Genomic DNA, 19,315 nt, shown 5'->3' with positions numbered 1-19,315 from the left:
GTTTCTCGCACACAAACACATACACACACACACACACACACACACACACACTACAATGGATCAGGGAATACTTGTCAGGAAGACAGCAGCGAGTCATGGTACGTGGTGTGGTGTCAGAGTGGGCACCTGTGACCAGCGGGGTCCCACAGGGGTCAGTCCTAGGACCAGTGCTGTTTCTGGTATTTGTGAACGACATGACGGAATGAATAGACTCCGAAGTGTCCCTGTTTGCAGATGACGTGAAGTTGATTAGAAGAATTCATTCGATCGAAGATCAGGCAGAACTACAAAAGGATCTGGACAGGCTGCAGACCTGGTGCAGCAATTGGCTCCTGGAGTTTAACCCCACCAAGTGCAAAGCCATGAAGATTGGGGAAGGGCAAAGAAGACCGCAGACGGAATACAGTCTAGCGGACCAGAGACCACAAACCTCACTCAAGGAAGTATAACACCAGGCACATCTCCTGAAGCGCACATCAACCAAATAACTGCTGCAGCATATGGGCGCCTAGCAAACCTCAGAACAGCATTCCGACATCTTAATAAGGAATCATTCAGGACCCTGTACACCGTGTACGTTAGGCCCATATTGGAGTATGCGGCACCAGTTTGGAACCCACACCTAGCCAAGCACGTAAAGAAACTAGAGAAAGTACAAAGGTTTGCAACAAGACTAGTTCCAGAGCTAAGAGGAATGTCCTACGAGGAGAGGTTAAGGGAAATCAACCTGACGACACTGGAGGATAGGAGAGATAGATGGGACATGAAAACGACATACAAAATACTGAGAGAAATTGACAAGGTGGACAAAGACAGGATGTTCCAGAGATGGGACACAGCAACAAGGGGACACAGTCGGAAGTTGAAGACACAGATGAATCACAGGGATGTTAGGAAGTATTTCTTCAGCCATAGAGTAGTCAGGAAGTGGAATAGTTTGGGAAGCGATGTAGTGGAGGAAGGATCCATACATAGCTTTAAGCAGAGGTATGATAAACTCACTGTTCGGGGAGAGTGACCTAGTAGCGACCAGTGAAGAGGCAGGGCCAGGAGATTGGACTCGACCCAAGCAACCTCAACTAGGTGAGAACTAGGTGAGTACACACACACACACACACACACACACACACACACACACACACACACACACACACACACACACACATACATATGAATGTTTAGTGCTGGAATGTTTTGTTTTTGGTGCGACATCAAAGTGAACTTGCACATTTGGATTACTGTATGTTGTAAACAATATTTTTCAGTATCTCTCCTTCCATATATTTCATAGCTCGTCCAGTATATGTATTTCACAAAATTTCATTTAAATTTTCTGTTGAATTTTTATTAGTAACAATTCCTTTCACTGTATAATGCCTCCAAAAATATCTCACACCATCGATATAAATTATGTGCTACGACTTTGCTTTCTTGCATTTCCGTTACTTGACATTCATCACATTTAATTTCATGATCAGAATGTTACTCCATTTGCTAATTTTTATAATGAATCGCCGTAACTTATCATTTAACAAAATTTTTGCATCCTTTCCGACAATTTCAAAGTTTTGTGTGTCTTCTGGTAAGTCATTAACAAAAATTAAAAATTTTCTCATTCATCCATATTTTCGTGTGTGTGTGTGTATGTGTGTCTGTGTGTGTGTCTTTGTGTCTGTGTGTGTGTGTGTGTCTGTGTGTGTGTGTCTGTGTGTGTGTGTCTGTGTGTGTGTGTGTCTGTATGTATGTGTACTCACCTAGTTGACCTCACCTAGTTGAGGTTGCAGGGGTCGAGTCCAAGCTCCTGGCCCTGCCTCTTCACTGGTCGCTACTAGGTCACTCTCCCTGAACCATGAGCTTTATCGTACCTCTGCTTAAAGCTATGTATGGATCCTGCCTCCACTACATCGCTTCCCAAACTTTTCCACTTCCTGACTACTCTGTGGCTGAAGAAATACTTTCTAACATCCCTTTGATTCATCTGTGTCTTCAGCTTCCAACTGTGTCCCCGTGTTGCTGTGTCCAGTCTCTGGAACATCCTGTCTTTGTCCACCTTGTCAATTCCTCTCAGTATTTTGTAAGTCGTTATCATGTCCCCCCCTATCTCTCCTGTCCTCCAGTGTCGTCAGATTTATTTCCCTTAACCTCTCCTCATAGGACATACCTCTTAACTCAGGGACTAGTCTTGTTGCAAACTTTTGCACTTTCTCTAGTTTCTTTACGTGCTTGGCTAGGTGTGGGTTCCAAACTGGTGCCGCATACTCCAATATGGGCCTAACGTACACGGTGTACAGGGTCCTGAACGATTCCTTATTAAGATGTCGGAATGCTGTTCTGAGGTTTGTTAGGCGCCCATATGCTGCAGCAGGTATTTGGTTGATGTGGGCTTCAGGATATGTGCCTGGTGTTATACTCACCCCAAGATCTTTTTCCTTAAGTGAGGTTTGTAGTCTCTGGCCCCCTAGACTATTCCGTCTGCGGTCTTCTTTGCCCTTCCCCAATCTTCATGAATTTGCGCTTGGTGGGATTGAACTCCAGGAGCCAATTGCTGGACCAGGTCTGCAGCCTGTCCAGATCCCTTTGTAGTTCTGCCTGGTCTTCGATCGAATGAATTCTTCTCATCAACTTCACGTCATGTGTTTGTGTGTGTGTGTGTGTGTGTGTGTGTGTGTGTGTGTGTGTGTGTGTGTGTGTATGCGCGTGCGTGTGCACGTGCTTCTGGGGTTCACAATACGATACACTTCATACCAGAAAACATGATTTCATTTTTACTGGCCTTCTCCGTATGCAAAATACTCAATTTGTATGCAAAAGTGCGAAGGGAACAACATGCAAGCTGGGAGTGTTGTTGTTCACTTGGTGTTTCCAGGTTATGACGGGGGAGGTTCACTGTGGCTGCCCATCCACGACATCACTTCTCATAATTAGTTTAATACAATAGGTAGCGGGTCTGTCTCACAATTAGCGGACGGAAGATACAGTCTCCTACGGCTTAATTAACCGTAGGGAATTTAAGGAGTTTCGCTTAAATGTAATATCTCGTCTGCCGACTAATTTTTTTTTACCTCTAGAGTAAATAGTGTGTATGTAATCACTCCTGTATGTTGATGTAACCTTAACAAGCAGTCTAGTCAGTCATGAGTCAGGGCCCAGGCAGTCATCAGCCATTGATCAGCTAATCATTATTAATATTTCGGGATTCCTCAGCCAGGGCCCAGTCGGTTAAGACGCAGGGTCTAGCTAATCACCGCCCAGTAATCGGCCAGTAGTTAATACAGTGATTAACTAATCATCAGCCAGAGCCCAGGCTGTCATCAGTCATTCACTAGTTACTACACAACCAGTTATCAGGAAGCCATCAACCAGTCACCATCTAGGGCTCAGGAGTCGTCAGTCTGTTATGAACTAACCAGTGCCAGGTCAGCAAACAGTCAGATCAATCTGAATAACAGTACAGGACAGCCTGCTCAGTAAAGCATTAAAAACAAATTTAACATAGCGGAGGCCATGTAACAAACGAGTCTGAAAAAAAACTTCTGCACAGTAACCGGTCCAAGCTGGCAGTACCTACGCCGGCTGGTGGCAGTACCCAAGCCGGCTGGTGGCAGTACCCACGCCGGCTGGTGGCAGTACCCACGCCAGCTGGTAAATATTATCTGCTCTCTCCTACCTTAAACAACCACACACCAGATACAGTTAACGTGGTGATATGCAATTCATAACATCCTATACCCAACAACCGCGTCTAAGCTATGCCACTCTCTCATAATGGTGACCGCTATACCCTCGATCTCTGTGATGTTGTGAAATCACAACTTCATTGAAAGCATCTACAACCAGCCCTAGTAATTTTTCACCTTACACTGTTTGCTTCAGTACACTCTCCTTAAATACACATAAAAACATACACCGAAACCCAAAAATACAACCAAACTAACATAATCACTACCACCACAAAAGGAGCACCACTACTCAGCAGATATGTGAAACAGTTTCAATGTAATAGTAATAACGTTTTACGCCTAACAAGCCCACAAATCATGCCTTACAGCCATGCCCTTACAGTAGCTCTAACACTAGGGTTTCTGCCCTGGCTAAGCACTGGCCCTGTCCATATTGCCTACACTTTATATAACCTGATACAATACTGAAAAGGTTTCTCTCTGCCTTTACGCTATAGTTTCACATAACCACGTAAGATTAGTCTAGTTTACATTTCTGACCCTCTTTTTGTAAAAAAGTGTCAGAAATGAGTGATTATAATTTTAACAATCTAATGCATAGCTACTTACAATAGATCTACTTACAATAGATCCTCTCCAACAAAGGTGCAAAGGAATAGGAATAAGAGTGTATAAATGTAAAAAAAAAAAGCTAACAGGTGCGGACATTTATATTGACATACTAATCCACATTGCCTTATTATCCCTGTGCTCTACGGCAGTGTTTAGTGAGTTAAACTGGAACCAAATTTTCCCATGAGAGACTACATTTCCCCATAAACCCTATATATCCCTAAAAAAACATTTGGCAAGGCAGACCTATGTGTTTTATGCTGGTAACATACCTTATCCAGGCATGTAAAACTGACGTGACTACCACAAAAACAATTACCACGCAAATCTTATAACCCCACAACCAACTTAATTATCTTCTCTCCTTCAGGAGCTGCCATATACTCGCCCGCTGCACATTAGATCAAAACAAGAGCAGATAAGTGATCTAGACACCACATTAAGTACGTTATTTAACACACAGGACAACGTATCAGAAACCAGTCACGAAAACTAGTCACCAAATTCAGAGGTTGGTGGTACAAAGCCTAGCTAGTGAGTCGATGGCCGTGGATTCTTGTTCATGAAAGGAAGCGCAAGGAATTGTGTCAACTTCACCCACTGAGAGGAAGAGAACCTGAAACATGTATAGACAAATCCTGCATACCCATCACCAAAGCCAGACCTTTCTTTCATATGGCATAATTTTGTTGCTGATTTTTAAATTTAGTAAAAGTCGCAGTATGGCAACTGTCCTGTTACTTGTTGCAGCAACACGGAAACAGCACCATCTGCAGAAAACCAGCCTGTGTAAAACTGGGACTGATCAGAATCGTAGCTCTGTTAAGCTGCGTTTGTACATCAACAAAAAAACCTTTCAGTGTTTTTTTTTCTCCCGCACGGCAAATAAAAGGAGGAAAAAAAAAGCCTCATCCCAGTTCACCTGGTACTGGGTACAACAAGCAGGCAGCATAGTTCTGAGTGGTTGGTTTCGAAACCACTTCGCCACTTCCTGACTTTTGGGGTGATAGGAGGTGGTAGTTTTCATACTCGATATTAATTTCTACAAAAAACTATCTGAAAATATTTAGATGCAAAATTTGATTTTTGGATGACCTGACGTTCTTTAGTAAGGTCTACTTGAGTAAAAATTCTCACTAATGCTCTCAAAGACCAAACATACAGACATTATAAGGGTTATGGGGTCTGATAACCAGGTAGGAAGAAAATGTTAGTAGACACTGGTTACCCAGGTTAGCCTTAATATCAAAATGCAGTCCCATTGGAACCTGTGAAAAAATCAAGACTTGACACCTAGACGGTTCTGGTACGACCACCTGGCAGCATTCTTCTCCAGCATCATTTATTTATTTATTTATTTATTTCCAATTTGTGCACACATACAGAGGTACAAAAAAAATACAGATAAGAGCAGTATGCCAAAGCCACTTATACTATGCATAGCATTACGGGCTGGCTTAAAATTAACTTAAGATTAACTAAGCAATGATTATTATTATTATTATAATCAAAAAGAAGCGCTAAGCCACAAGGACTATACAGCGCTGCTACTAAGCAATGATGAAATCAGTGATAAAACATTAATGTAAACAGATAACTATAAAGCACAAGTGAGTATTACAAAGACAGGTCATATGGTTGCATTCAGTTAGGTAGTGATTCTGTTAGGTAGTGTATTTAAAAAATAATAAAGTTAGATTGGGTTTTAGGTTTAACATTTATGTGATATAATTGTGAGAAACATTTAAGATATACAATTTATAATGTTCAGTTATTCAGTATTTATTTGGTTTTGGGTGAGTAAGTAATCTTTGAGAAGAGACTTGAATTTATAAACAGGTTGTGTTTCTTTTATATTTACAGGTAATGAATTCCAGATTTTAGGGCCTTTTATGTGCATTGAGTTTTTGCATAGTGTGAGATGGACACGAGGAACATCAAAGAGTGATCTGTGCCTTGTGTTATGGTCATGTGTTCTGTTGAGGTTGGCAAGGAGATGTTTGAGGGGAGGGTTAATATCAGAGTTAAGTGTTCTATGTATGTAATAGGTGCAGTAATAAGTATGGATGTTTTGTATGGTGAGTAGGTTTAGTGTATTGAATATTGGTGGAGTGTGCTGCCTGTAGTGAGAATTTGTTATCATTCTAACTGCAGCCTTTTGTTGGGTAATTAGTGGTCTGAGATGGTTAATTGTTGTTGAGCCCCATGCACAAATTCCATAGGTGAGATAGGGGTAAATAAGAGAGTGATATAGGGCCAGGAGGGCTGACTGTGGAACATAGTACCGTATCTTCGATAGTATGCCTACAGTCTTGGAAATTTTCTTAGAAATTTGATGTATATGTGTATGAAATTTGAGTCTATTATCAAGGTGGATTCCTAAGAATTTTCCCTCTGTTAGTTTTGTGATAGGTGATCCATTTATCATTATGTTAAGAGGGACATCTGTAGCTCTGTTACCAAACTGAATGAAGTAGGTTTTGTCAATGTTTAGTGTAAGTTTGTTAGTCCTCATCCAGGTAGATATTTTCTGTAATTCGGTATTTACAGTATTGGCTAGCGTGACTGGGCTCGGGTGAGAGAAGATGTATGTAGTGTCATCTGCAAATAGTGTGGGTTTGAGTAATTGCGAAGCATTTGGAAGGTCATTTATGTATAGGAGAAAGAGAAGAGGGCCAAGGACACTTCCCTGTGGGACACCAACTGTAATTGGTTGTGCAGAAGAGTTTGCCCCATTTGCGTACACATATTGGCTTCTGTTGCTGAGGTAAGACTTGAGGTAGTTGAGGGAGTGCCCTCTTATACCATAGTGTGACAATTTTACGTGGAGCAAGTCATGGTCAACTGTATCAAAAGCTTTACGTAAGTCAATGAAGATCCCCAGTGGGACTTCTTTTTTCTCTATTGCAGTGTATATATGTTCTAGCATGTGTATAATAGCATCATTAGTATTTTTATTAGGCCTGAATCCAAACTGGCAGGGGTTGAGTATGTTTTGGGAGATAAGGTAGGAGTAGATTCGTTTATGAATTAATTTTTCGAAGATTTTTGAGAGAGGGTGTAAGTTGGATATTGGCCTATAGTTATTCAACTCTGTTTGGTCTCCTCCTTTGTGGATCGGGGTGACCCTTGCTATTTTGAGTACTGTAGGGAAGGTGGAGGATTCAATGGATTTGTTAAAGTGTTGCAATGATTGGTGATAGCACTTGTGACACTTTTTTGTATATAAGGGGTGGTAAGGTATTTAAATCTCCTGCCTTGTTTTTTAGTGCGTTGATAATAAGGGAGACTTCGTATGGGTTAGTCGGAGCTAGGAACAGTGTGTTCGGGTAGTTGCCGGTGAGGTAGTCATTTGGTGGGGTATCTGAGCTTGGGATTTTATTGGCAAGGTTTTGTCCTATAGTGGAGAAGAAATCATTGAGTCTGTTTGCTGTTTCTGTTGGTGGGAGTTGGGGTTCATCTGTTTTTGCTAATTTTATTTCGCTATTTCGTGATATCTTTTTTGTTCCCAGAATTTCTGATAGGGTTTTCCAGGTCTTTTTTATATCACCTCGTAAGTTGGATAATCTGTTCTCATAATACAATTTTTTTGCCCTTCTTATCAGGCTGGTTAGGATTGACGAGTAACGTTTTGTTTGGTCTCTGGTTACGTGACCCATTCTGTACTGTTTTTCATATTGGTGTTTTGTATTTATGGATTTGAGAATGCTGGGTGTTAGCCAGGGACTGTTCAGTCTCTTTGCTGTCATCTGTTTAGTTTTTTTAGGGCAGTGCTTGTTATAGAGGTATTGGGTTTTTTTTAGAAAATTATTAATACATTCGTCAATATCTGTATAGGTTTCTAGCTCAGTGTGCCAATCAATGTTTGCTATTGCTGTTGTGAAGTTATTAATGGCTGCCTCATTGTGAAGTCTGAAGGTGACTTTAGTAGTGTCTTGGGGTAGTTTACCAAGAGTTGTCATCTGGTAATGCTTCACCAGAAAGTTTTTTTTTTTTTCATTTCACTCTTTTGCAGCCGACAACAGAAGAGTTTTTAGAGAGTCATCACATCCTTGGTCCTGGATTAGCTATTGCAGAGTTGTAGTAGTCATTCTTACTCCAGTTTCCAGATTTCTGCTCAGACTGGGTTCCACCTAGGCCAGGTCATCACTACCAAGTGCCTGGTTACAGTTTAGGCACATTTCAAGCACAGTAGCCGGAGGTTTTTTCCCTCCAAGCTGGTGAAACTGGGCTCCTCCAAACTATGCGTTCCTCACTCTCGAGGAGAACCAAAATATTATTACCTAACAGAAGGTCCACATCTTCAAAAGAAACATCCTCTGCAAGGCCAACTTACAGTCGGGTACCCAGACTGGTATGCAGATTCCCCATAAGCAATGAACAGGAGTCCTAACTGTGTATCCATAAATGTTCTTAAGATATCAAATCCAGTGTAGGTTTCTTCTGACACTAATAATACACACTTACGTAATATAGCGAAAACTGTTGCATCCGTCAAAGGAGGCCATGTCGCCCTGTACCCTACCTTACTGTTCATGAAAGGCCGATGTGGACATAGAAAAACCTTCAGCCATGGGTCTAAAACAGTTATTACAGCTTTCGGTATCACGGAAATTTCATTAAACGACGAATATCTTTTACCTAGGAAAGGGTGATGAATTTAATATATGTTTTAATATATGTTGTTATTTAACAGCAAAATATTTAAAGTGATTTATTGTGTGTTACAAAACGTAGGATCATCAAAAAGTCATAATAAATGTAAAGGTGATTGTTGTAGAAGAAGCCCATTAAATCTGGTAAGTGGTGATTGATAGTGACTTAGCGTTTAATATTCTACCAACTAGTTCGCATTTAAACTAATGGAATACATATGCAGTAATAATTAAATAATATTTTCTATGACAGAAAGATGTACAGTTAATTATCCCGAGTGAGAGAGTTAAATCAGGTTGAGGGGTTAGCGCTTTACCTTCATCACTTTATATCACGGTGCATCAACTCCAACAGTGTTTATGTAATACTGAGTGATCTGCCTGCAAAAATAACGCAAAATGTGCCCTATCTCGCCGGAATAGTGTGCTACACAGAAAACGCGAGAGCTAGTATGGTGCAAGTATGCGAGTTATACCCAACACAGGAAATATACGAGATACTGTTAGTAATTTGTGTATTAATACTAACCCTTTCGAAAGGGAAAGAGAAAGGGAATAATAACTAATCAACATGAAAATGACGACTCGAGTATTGAAACCTCGAATATTACATGATATTTCTCAAGATCTTTCTGTATTGCTGGGGTTTAAAGAGAGATGAATAAAAATTTACTGCCTTTGATAAGATTGAGTGGAGCCCCTTCCAAGACGAGTGGAAAGTGATCAAAGTGAAGATGAATGTATGCAGGTCGTAATAACGTAACAGAACAGGTGAATATGGAATTTGATGAATATGAAGATGGATGCATGTGCATAATCCCTATGTGCATAATCCCTAAGGAGAATTTCTTCAACAATATGCGAGAACAGGAAGCTAGAAAAGCAACATTAATGAATCAATCGGCTGTGGTGGTGGATATTAAACTCCGCCCCACCGGCAGTGGACATGAATTCCTCGATCAAACATGTAGAAACTACAAAAACGTAGAGAATCGAACTAACATTTAATTCTATACCAAGATCCTAAGCCCTAGAAATGTTCTTTGAGAAACAAAACTCAAAACGGTTTATCGAAACAGGTGAGACTACTTCCAAGAGACCTCGAAATAACAGAGGTCAGAGGGTGAAAAATAAAGACACAAGATATAGATTCAAAGGAATAAGTCAATAATAGTATGTAAATATTTAATATTTACATTTGAAGGGATATCAACTCAATGAAGAAAGTTAACATGTCTCTGAATTACCTCTGACATATTAACGAGTATTGTTACCTGTTTTATCCTTATCCATTAATATAATCTGTAAATAGAATAATGATGGTTTACATTTATAACCATGCTGCACTGGCCATGTTATTTACCATATTAAAACTACATAACAGCATATGGATGGTTTGCAGTTATAACCGAATGAAAGAACAAAAGAGATGACTTAGAACTCTTTTCATAATTTAAGAATGAAGTAAAAATATGAAATAATGATAAATAAAAACTTGGCACAAAGGACCAGCAGAACATATGATTTATCCAAGACTAACTGTGCCATGGCACGGTGCCTGACTCGAAGAAAAAATAAATAAATGCCCGACCGGAAGCGCTCACAGCAGGTATGCTGGGCATAACTACAAGAATTCGTCATATAAATCACAGATCCCTTCACCAAAAAAGAGAGTTCTTCATAGCACAATTCTTCAGACAGTGACTTTCTGAACTACTCTCTGCAATCAGTGTCTCTCCATAAATCTGCTCTTTTTCACGGCTTTCCTAAATTCAAAGAAATTACAATTCCTGTAAAGTTGCAGGTTGATGTAAATCGAAGAATGAGATACTTGTGCACCATTTGGGAATCTTTATTACGGAAACGTTTCTCCAGCCAGTGGCTTCTTCAGTCCCTTACAGAGAAGAACAGTGAAAGTTGAGGTGGAGTTTGAGATAATCAATCCCTCAGCCTGAGGTTGATGTGTTCAGTCCATCGATTTTGAGAAAACTGCAGCATAGACAGGTGTGATGAAGCAGCAGGAAGCGGAGATTCCATAATGAAGATTACCAAATGTTGCACAAGAGTCTCATTCTTCATCTTGTCGGTTTTCTAAACTATTTACATCATTAATGTAAATCAAACTGTGTTGGCTATTTTTTAATGTCAATAACAACTATATTTTCTTTAACTATTAATGGCAGTATGACAGTAATACAAATTAAACTGCCCGTTTAAATATAAAGTAATCACCTTTCCTAGCCTTTCACAATGTAGTTCAGATTTTAAAGGTCACTGCTACACAAGCAAATCATTACAATTAAAAAAAATAAAAACCCATACATTATATAAATGAAAAATTGCTATTGAATTATTGCTCTCTCTCTGCTAATTCCCATCTCTAATGTATAAACATTTCTGTATAAGATTAAAATGTATACTAATGATATTCAGTACGTCTCTTCCTATTTCATGTGTTTATGTTTGTATGTAGTTTGAGGGGATAGCTACGAACATAGTATGTAATGTAATATAAATGTTTAAAATATTCCGTTGAGAGATAAACTTTTGGATATGTCTGTTTTTAGAGGCTCCTCTAAAATCAGACATATCCAAAAGTTAAGATATGCTGTTTTATTTATTAACAGCAACAGTGAGAATAAGAAACAGATGAGCTAAAGGAGACTGGCATCTGTGGGAAGGAAAGAAGTGAATGTGAATCAGCCAGAGAAGATACTGAGATATACAAGCTATATAGATATACAGAGAGAAAGAGAGAGGGAGAGAGAGAGAGAAAGAGAGAGAGAGAGTCTGGAACACATTCGAACAGCATAATATCAACGAGATGAAGTCAGCTGATCAAATGAAAATGCTGGCCCACAGATAGCTCCAACTTCATCCTGTTCCCTACTTGTATGTCCCATAACAATAACAATGCTTTCAAATTAGCTGATGTAGATAACAGCTCTTAACTTGTCAATAAAGTTAGGAATCCTTAACTTTTAAATAGCTTGTCAATAAAGTTAGGGATCTTTAACCTAACCTTGTCAAACCCTGTGTAAAAGAGAGAGAGAGAGAGAGAGAGAGAGAGAGAGAGAGAGAGAGAGAGAGAGAGAGAGAGAGAGAGAGAGAGAGAGAGAGAGAGAGAGAGAGAGAGAGAGAGAAAGAGAGAGGGAGACAGAGAGTACAGGCAGTGAGGAAGTCGAGGAAGTACAGAATAAATTTATGAATTCGGTGATAGTATGTAGAGCAGATGTTTGTGGTTATTGAAGGGTGTTCGTGGGTCGCATGTCAATGATTAATGGTAGGATGAGGAAAAGGGAGCAGTAAGGGAGAAAATCGTAGCTTTTTGAGATTCTTATACAATATACAAATGATACACATAAGGCATAGGATAGAGAATAAAAAATCAATCTAATGATGAGGGAATTTCTGAGTCTTCATACAGCAACTTTTTGCAAAGAATAAGCAACAGTTTTGGAAAGAGATTTATAAGCCAAGGAGGAGGTACTGGACAAATGAACTGAAAATGTTTTGACTTGTTAAATCTTGATGAAAGGGAGACGTTTAAATAATGCATTCAGCAGCGAGGAATAATGTCTGGTAGAGGTAAGGCAGAACCAGAGGTTAAAGTCAGGTCAGTACGTGAGGCACTGGGCAAGAATGAAAATCTCATACGAGATATGTGATAAAGACAGAGATCCAAAAAGCAAGTGAGGTTATAGTTTTAGATAGCGCATTTGTTCTTTATATTACTAAAAGAAAGAAAAGTTCTGAAGCACTGACAAAGTGAGTTCATTGTTTTTATGTGAAAGAGAATAATTGTAAGTGTAAGAATGCAAAAATTATGGGGGAACAAGCCTGTTGAGTTAACTGGGTAAAGTGTAGAGTTATTATTGAAAGAATTACGAGCAAGACAGAAAGCAATATTGCAAAGGACAAGGGTAGAACTGAGGAACAAAACAGAGGCTAGAGGTAACATCAGGGATCTCAATGTAAAAGAGGCAGAGCTGAGGAGAGTGAAAAGTCAAGTAAATAAATCAGGAATTTCGAAAGTTGAAGTCATCGTCGCAAATTCTATGAGAATTATCTCAAAAAGATCATTATATTTTTCGATTTATGTTTGTGGCATGACCACGCCTGCCAACACAGCAAGAACATGGCCTCGCTTGCTTGCACGAAGCTTAAATCTGACCAGACATGTTCTGACATTGGGTATATCTGACCTGAATTCTCTTACCTCAACTGCGCTGTATGACCTTTGTCGGTTTAGCGCTTTCTGATTATAATAATAATAATAATAATAATAATAATAATAATCTTATCTCTCTTGTTAATTCTACTATGTTTTATGTATCTTGTGTACTACTGGATTGAATGAAGTCCCGGGACTGAAATATTTCTCAATAAAATGTCTTCAGTGTCTGTATACGTGTTCCTTTTCCTAATCCTGACTGTAGCATGTACCTGTTTTCAAATGCAATTATCATGGATGACCATGCGAACGGCTTCATAATTGAATACTTCACGCAATTAAGCCAGCATACTTTTCCTCCAGGGAACCGTCTCAGACTTTCATATGCAGTCCAATTGAAATTTCTCTCTCTATTCTACTCTTGCCAGGTTTTCCTGTGCTCACAGCAATGAAGACCTACAATAGCCTGAGGTATGACACTGAAAGATCTATGAATGAAACTGTCTTCAGTCGCTCCCCCCTTTGCTGACCTTTGCTAAAATGGTAATCCACCCTTCGTATTTTCATGAAACCCGCAAAAAATCAATAATAATGTCGCAGCATATCGATATTATTTTTTATTTCTTTTAACATTCATCTTATTATTTCGCATTATTATTTTAATCCATAAGATGTCATAACATTAACTGTTTGTCATAAGCGCAATTATCTTTAAGTGCAGCTGTAAACACATGACGCTTATATAATGAAAATATTGGATGTGCATAATGATGCGCGCGGTTGTAAATACAAACTTTGAGTGATGGAGGGTGTGCGGGTGGCCTCCACAGTGTGGTAATACTGATTTTCATGAAGGCTTTTACAACCTGCATGCATGACCGAACAAGTAGCTACTGGAACTTAACTCAAGAACAATAATTTAATGAAAATTGCAAAATGTAAAAGAAGACCGGTGACGGTGTATAGTGTAAATGAAGCGACTTTAAACGAGAGTGAAGTAAATTGCCTGGAATTAAATATTTCTTCGAACATGTCGCCCAAGGAACACAATACCCACATCACATCAGCATCATAAACAAGGATCGTCGGTATATGTACTGCTGATATCATCTTAGACAAATGTATTTGAAATACTATAAAGGGCAGTGTTATACACAACTTAGAAAATTCTGCACTGACATGGAATCCATTCCTGTTAAAACACGTACAAAGTTCTTTAAAATTAAATAGGGTGACAAATTATAAAGAAAGATTAAAAGAAATTAGCCTAACGATCATAGAGGAGAGAAGACTCGTTAAAACATAAATACAACCAGCACGATACTCAGGGGCTGAAAAAGAGGAATTGCTTGAAAAGAGATGAATGAAACTGAAGGTACACAAGTGGAAGCTAAAATAATGTAGGGGCATTAATTAAAAAATATTTCGGAAGTAATGATGCAAAACATGAAACGATTTCCAGAAAGTTGTGGGACAAGCAAATTATATAAATAAAGTTACTAATAAGTTTGATAATTACCATGAGGACAGAATCCACGTCTGTCTATTGCAGTAGACGCGGGACAGAGGGTGAAAATGAATCCCGGTACCTACTACTAGGTGAGTGTATTTATTCACGTAATGCTCACATTTACAGAGCAAACGTTTATATTAAATTCTTCTGGGTACTGACGCAGCATATTGTACTATATTCGCAAATATAAAAATGAATTCATTCACATATTTCCAGCCTGAAAAAAGGATTACTATGACAGTGCTGCTGAAATGTGTTTCAGCAAAATATAGTTATGCTGTCAATATGTAAGACCTGATGTGCTTCGAAGATTCTGAAACTCTCGAAGAATGCTATAACCTAAGTCGTGAAAACTAGACTTTCATCATTTACATTCTTGCCTTTTCTTCTATGGCTTTCTCTTCGTCTTCCCAGACCTCAAAATTGTTTTCTGGTATTTACATTAGATTCACTGGTACAGACACTTTCGCTCTGAGTACAATTTGTCTTCAAAGACTAAATCCCTCTATACAAAATTTCTACGAGTATTCAGTGAAAAAAAAATCATGTATAAGACTTCTGACATTAAATACATAAGATGAAATGTTTCCCTGCGGGAAAGAAAGAAACTCACATAAGCAGAAATAAATATGGACGAATTCTTGTGCATACGTGAACAGTGTTTGAACTTCATAATTAACAGTTTTCGTTTGATAAGCATATTTATATATTTACAGCTAATATATCAGATGCATGGTAAAATTTTAAACCGTGTAGTTAAATTTCTGTCCTCCAGTTAGCTGCTAAAATATCGGTTTATCAAGATTTTCAAGTAAAAATGAGAGGCTTTTGCTATTTAATTTTCTTGGAAAAATATTCGAGCAATGGATTGGTTGTGAAAAGCGGCTACAATGTTTTGTACCAGATTATTTATCTTCTACTTCAGATACAAAAATATTTGGGTAATGTGGCAGTGACATTGAGCTTCCATAAAAACTTATCACAGAATAAAAGTCAAAACTTTGCTCCTTACAAAATAAATGAACATAGTTTAACCTTCCTTATTTGTTCGGTTTTGTATATTTCTGACTTTAAACTCATGGTTCCCCTTAGTCATTAAGACATCTGAAAAAGGGGAGTTATTTTTTACACACTCAACAGTAAACTTTATGGAATGAGCAAAGCTATTTAATTCATCAAGGAAATGGCTGATATCTATATTCCTATGCATTAGGCATAAAGTATAAACATGTCTGTAGAACTTAGCTTTACTGGAAAGGAGTTTTGCACTCAGAAGTTTGGTATGACAATGAGAATTCCTCTCTCACGTGTCCCTACCAATTCGTACATGGAATATTTTCAAATAAAACTGCTTAACAAAATCCTTCCCAAGAGAGCTAAGTGGTGCAAATATTAATGTTTTATGCCTAATGCCTAGGAATATAGATATAAACCATTCCCTTGTTGAATTATATGCTCCAGTTCATTCCATAAATTTTACTGTAGAGTTTGAAAAAAATTACTTATTGCCTTTTTTAGATATCTTAATTATTAAGGGTAACCTTGATTTTAAATTCACATTATACAGAAACCCAACAACTGTTCTCATGTGGACTATAATTCTTCACCAAGAGTTCATAGATGAAGAAATCTTGAAGTGTTATTAAATAGCTAATGAGCTATTATACCCAAAATACTTAATTGATAAATCCTTTAAAACTGATGGAAATTCATTTTACAATTCAAAAAAAAAAAAAAAAAAAAAGGACAAACATTTATATTAAGCCAAAAATTAAGCCAAAAATATGTTTGTTCTCGTTTACGACGAGAACCTTCTTGATGTGCTTTCTTTTCTTAAAAATATTAAAATCAAAGATGTATTTAAAAATACTGATACAGTAAAAAATGATTAAAAATTCACCAAAAAATACTGATGGGTGTCTACAAGGTAATTCCCTATAAAAACGTAATGAAGTTTATGACGGTAAAACTGAAAAAAAAACTTTATTTAAGATTACAACATGAATACAGCATTAGAATTGAACAAAGTTTAATGCTTTCTTATTTATGTGAGAGATTTTAACCACCTAGTTAATTTTCAAAAGGCCGAGAAAGTTGTATCTGTGGTTGAGAGAAATATAGTATTGATTTTAACATGAATATTAGTTTAGGGTCATACAAATTAGATTCATTTACATTTATTAAAATTTTGGAAGAATTTAAGGTATGCGTGAAAGGGCCTTGTCACTCCCACCAGCATCGTACTGAGACGGGTTGTAATGTCATATGTGAAGTGATACCTCACCCTCTATTATTTTTACAAGTCCTTGATAATGTTAGAAATCACGAAAGCACGTGGAAGTTCACTATTTTTTCACAGTTGTTGTTTTGCATAATATATATATATATATATATATATATATCATTAGATCTCAGGTGTCACTGTATGCTAAGTTACCATTTTCCATTGCCTGAGACTCAGTGATTTCTTATCCTGTCATCCACTGAATATGGAAAAAACGTTATTGTTAATTAACTCAGCACCACCAGTGGTGAGATGATAACTCAGCACCGCCAGTGGTGAGATAATTCAGCACCACCAGTGGTGAGATGATAACTCAGCACCACCAGTGGTGGGATAACTCAGCACCACGAGTGGCGGGATCATAACTTAGCACCACCGGTGGTGGGGTGATAACTCAGCACCACTAGTAGTGGGTTGATAACTCTGTACCACCAATGGTGAGATGTGCGACGGCTGCATACACCGCTTGAGTCCTGTTCCCTTGAGTAAAGTAGCCAGAAACTACCATGGCGTGAGGAAAGATAGATATGTCCTGGATAATGTGACTAAAATATCTGGGACGAAGCCAGAGTCGTGAAAGAAAAGGGGCTAGCAGTAAATATTACTATTATTAATAGTAATGGTACAATTATTTTTACAGTATAATTAACATGCGTTGCTCGATTATTTCAATATTAGGTTGTAAAACAGACACGCTTCTTATTGTATATTGGGCTGGATACGTACTAATTATATTTTTCCATTTACATTAAATAATTTTTAGTAAATAATTTATAGTAATTATTCATTATCAAAGCTTGGTAAACATTATCCTCTCATTTGATCGTACTTCGTGTGATTTCACTATTCTTATTATTAAATCCCTTGAAATAAAGCTGTTATATTTCTTTATTTCCAATGCTCACATAAATCATGATGGGGAAAGGAAATTGCATATAATACAGGAGAGGGGAAATAGAGGGATTTGTGGAGCATAAGAGGGGAGAGAAGAGGGAGAGACGAATGAATGGGCTATAACGAGAGAGTTAAGGAGAAAATAATTAAGATAGAGGGTGAAATTTTGCACATAAGCGCATGTCCTTAGTATAATTTTCAATTGAAATACAATATTTTGAAAACAGTTAATTGGGGAAGTTGAAAGGTTTGTTATATATTTGCAATGATAAAATGAATTCTTTGAGTGATGTTTGATAAAGTTACCTGGAGTATACCTGGAGAACCAGGTTTTCGGATGTCAGTGCCCCCGCGACTCGGTCTGTGACCAGAGGAAAGATCAAGAACAGTTAAAGGAAGTTAATTGAAAATATAATTGTTAGTTAAGAATGAGACAAAAGGTAAAGTTAGCAAGAGAAAATATATACGTTACATTTTCTGTTAGTCGCTAGTGTGGAAATTGTGGTTGTCAGTGTGAGTGTTAGTGCGGGTGGTGTGGACTGGGCGGATGTTAACTTGGGTGGTGAAGTTGATAATTGTTAACGTTATGCTACTGTGGGTGGAACGATTTTATAGTGCAGTGTTTATGGTAGGTTAGTGGGTGGTGGGGCATATGTTGAAATGTTATGGGCGACAGTGTTAGTTATTTAATCATTTATATGATTGATGTTCGTGTTATTATAATTATAGGAGTTAGTGTTAACGATACTGAAATAAAAAACAATTTACAGCTATTAATATTTATATATACCTTCAAAATGCGTAAATAACTCAGAGAAAGAACTTCAACAGAATTTAACGTTAAGACAGAAAAAAGAAATGATAAGAGTTTTTTATATATAAAAGAAAACTTAGTATCTTGCATATGCATGAACTTCTTATGTTACTCGTAAGTGTAAACAGTTACACATTGGCCCTCGTATCACCACACAAGAGACTGACGTAACTGCTACAAATAGTCACAAATGACAAATCAGTGTAGTGAAGCGATATTTTTTATTTATTCGTTATTTGTTGCCTGAAACCGAATCGTCGAGTTTGGCCTATTTGGCAAGGTTGTTTTTGCCGAATTAACAGAATGAAAATTTGATTTTGTTATAAATCAGCAAAAATCGATCTGAGGATAACAGCAAAAAAAATACAATATTGATTTTTAGGAACATTAAATAAATTTTAAATTTAAATTATATATATATATATATATATATATATATATATATATATATATATATATATATATATATAAATATATATATATATATATATATATATATATATATATCGTGCCGAATAGGCAGAACTTGCGATCTTGGCTTAAATAGCAACGCTCATCTTGCCATATAGGACAAGTGAAAATTTGTGTATGCAATAATTTCGCCAAAATGATTCTGAACCTAACGAAAAAAATATATTTCACTGTGTTTGTTTAGTATTAAATTATTGCAAACAAATCAAAAATATATT

Source organism: Cherax quadricarinatus, chromosome 19 (genome assembly GCF_038502225.1).
Source record: "Cherax quadricarinatus isolate ZL_2023a chromosome 19, ASM3850222v1, whole genome shotgun sequence".
NCBI classification, from domain to species: Eukaryota; Metazoa; Arthropoda; class Malacostraca; order Decapoda; family Parastacidae; genus Cherax; species Cherax quadricarinatus.
Note: the sequence above shows the minus strand (reverse complement) of the source record.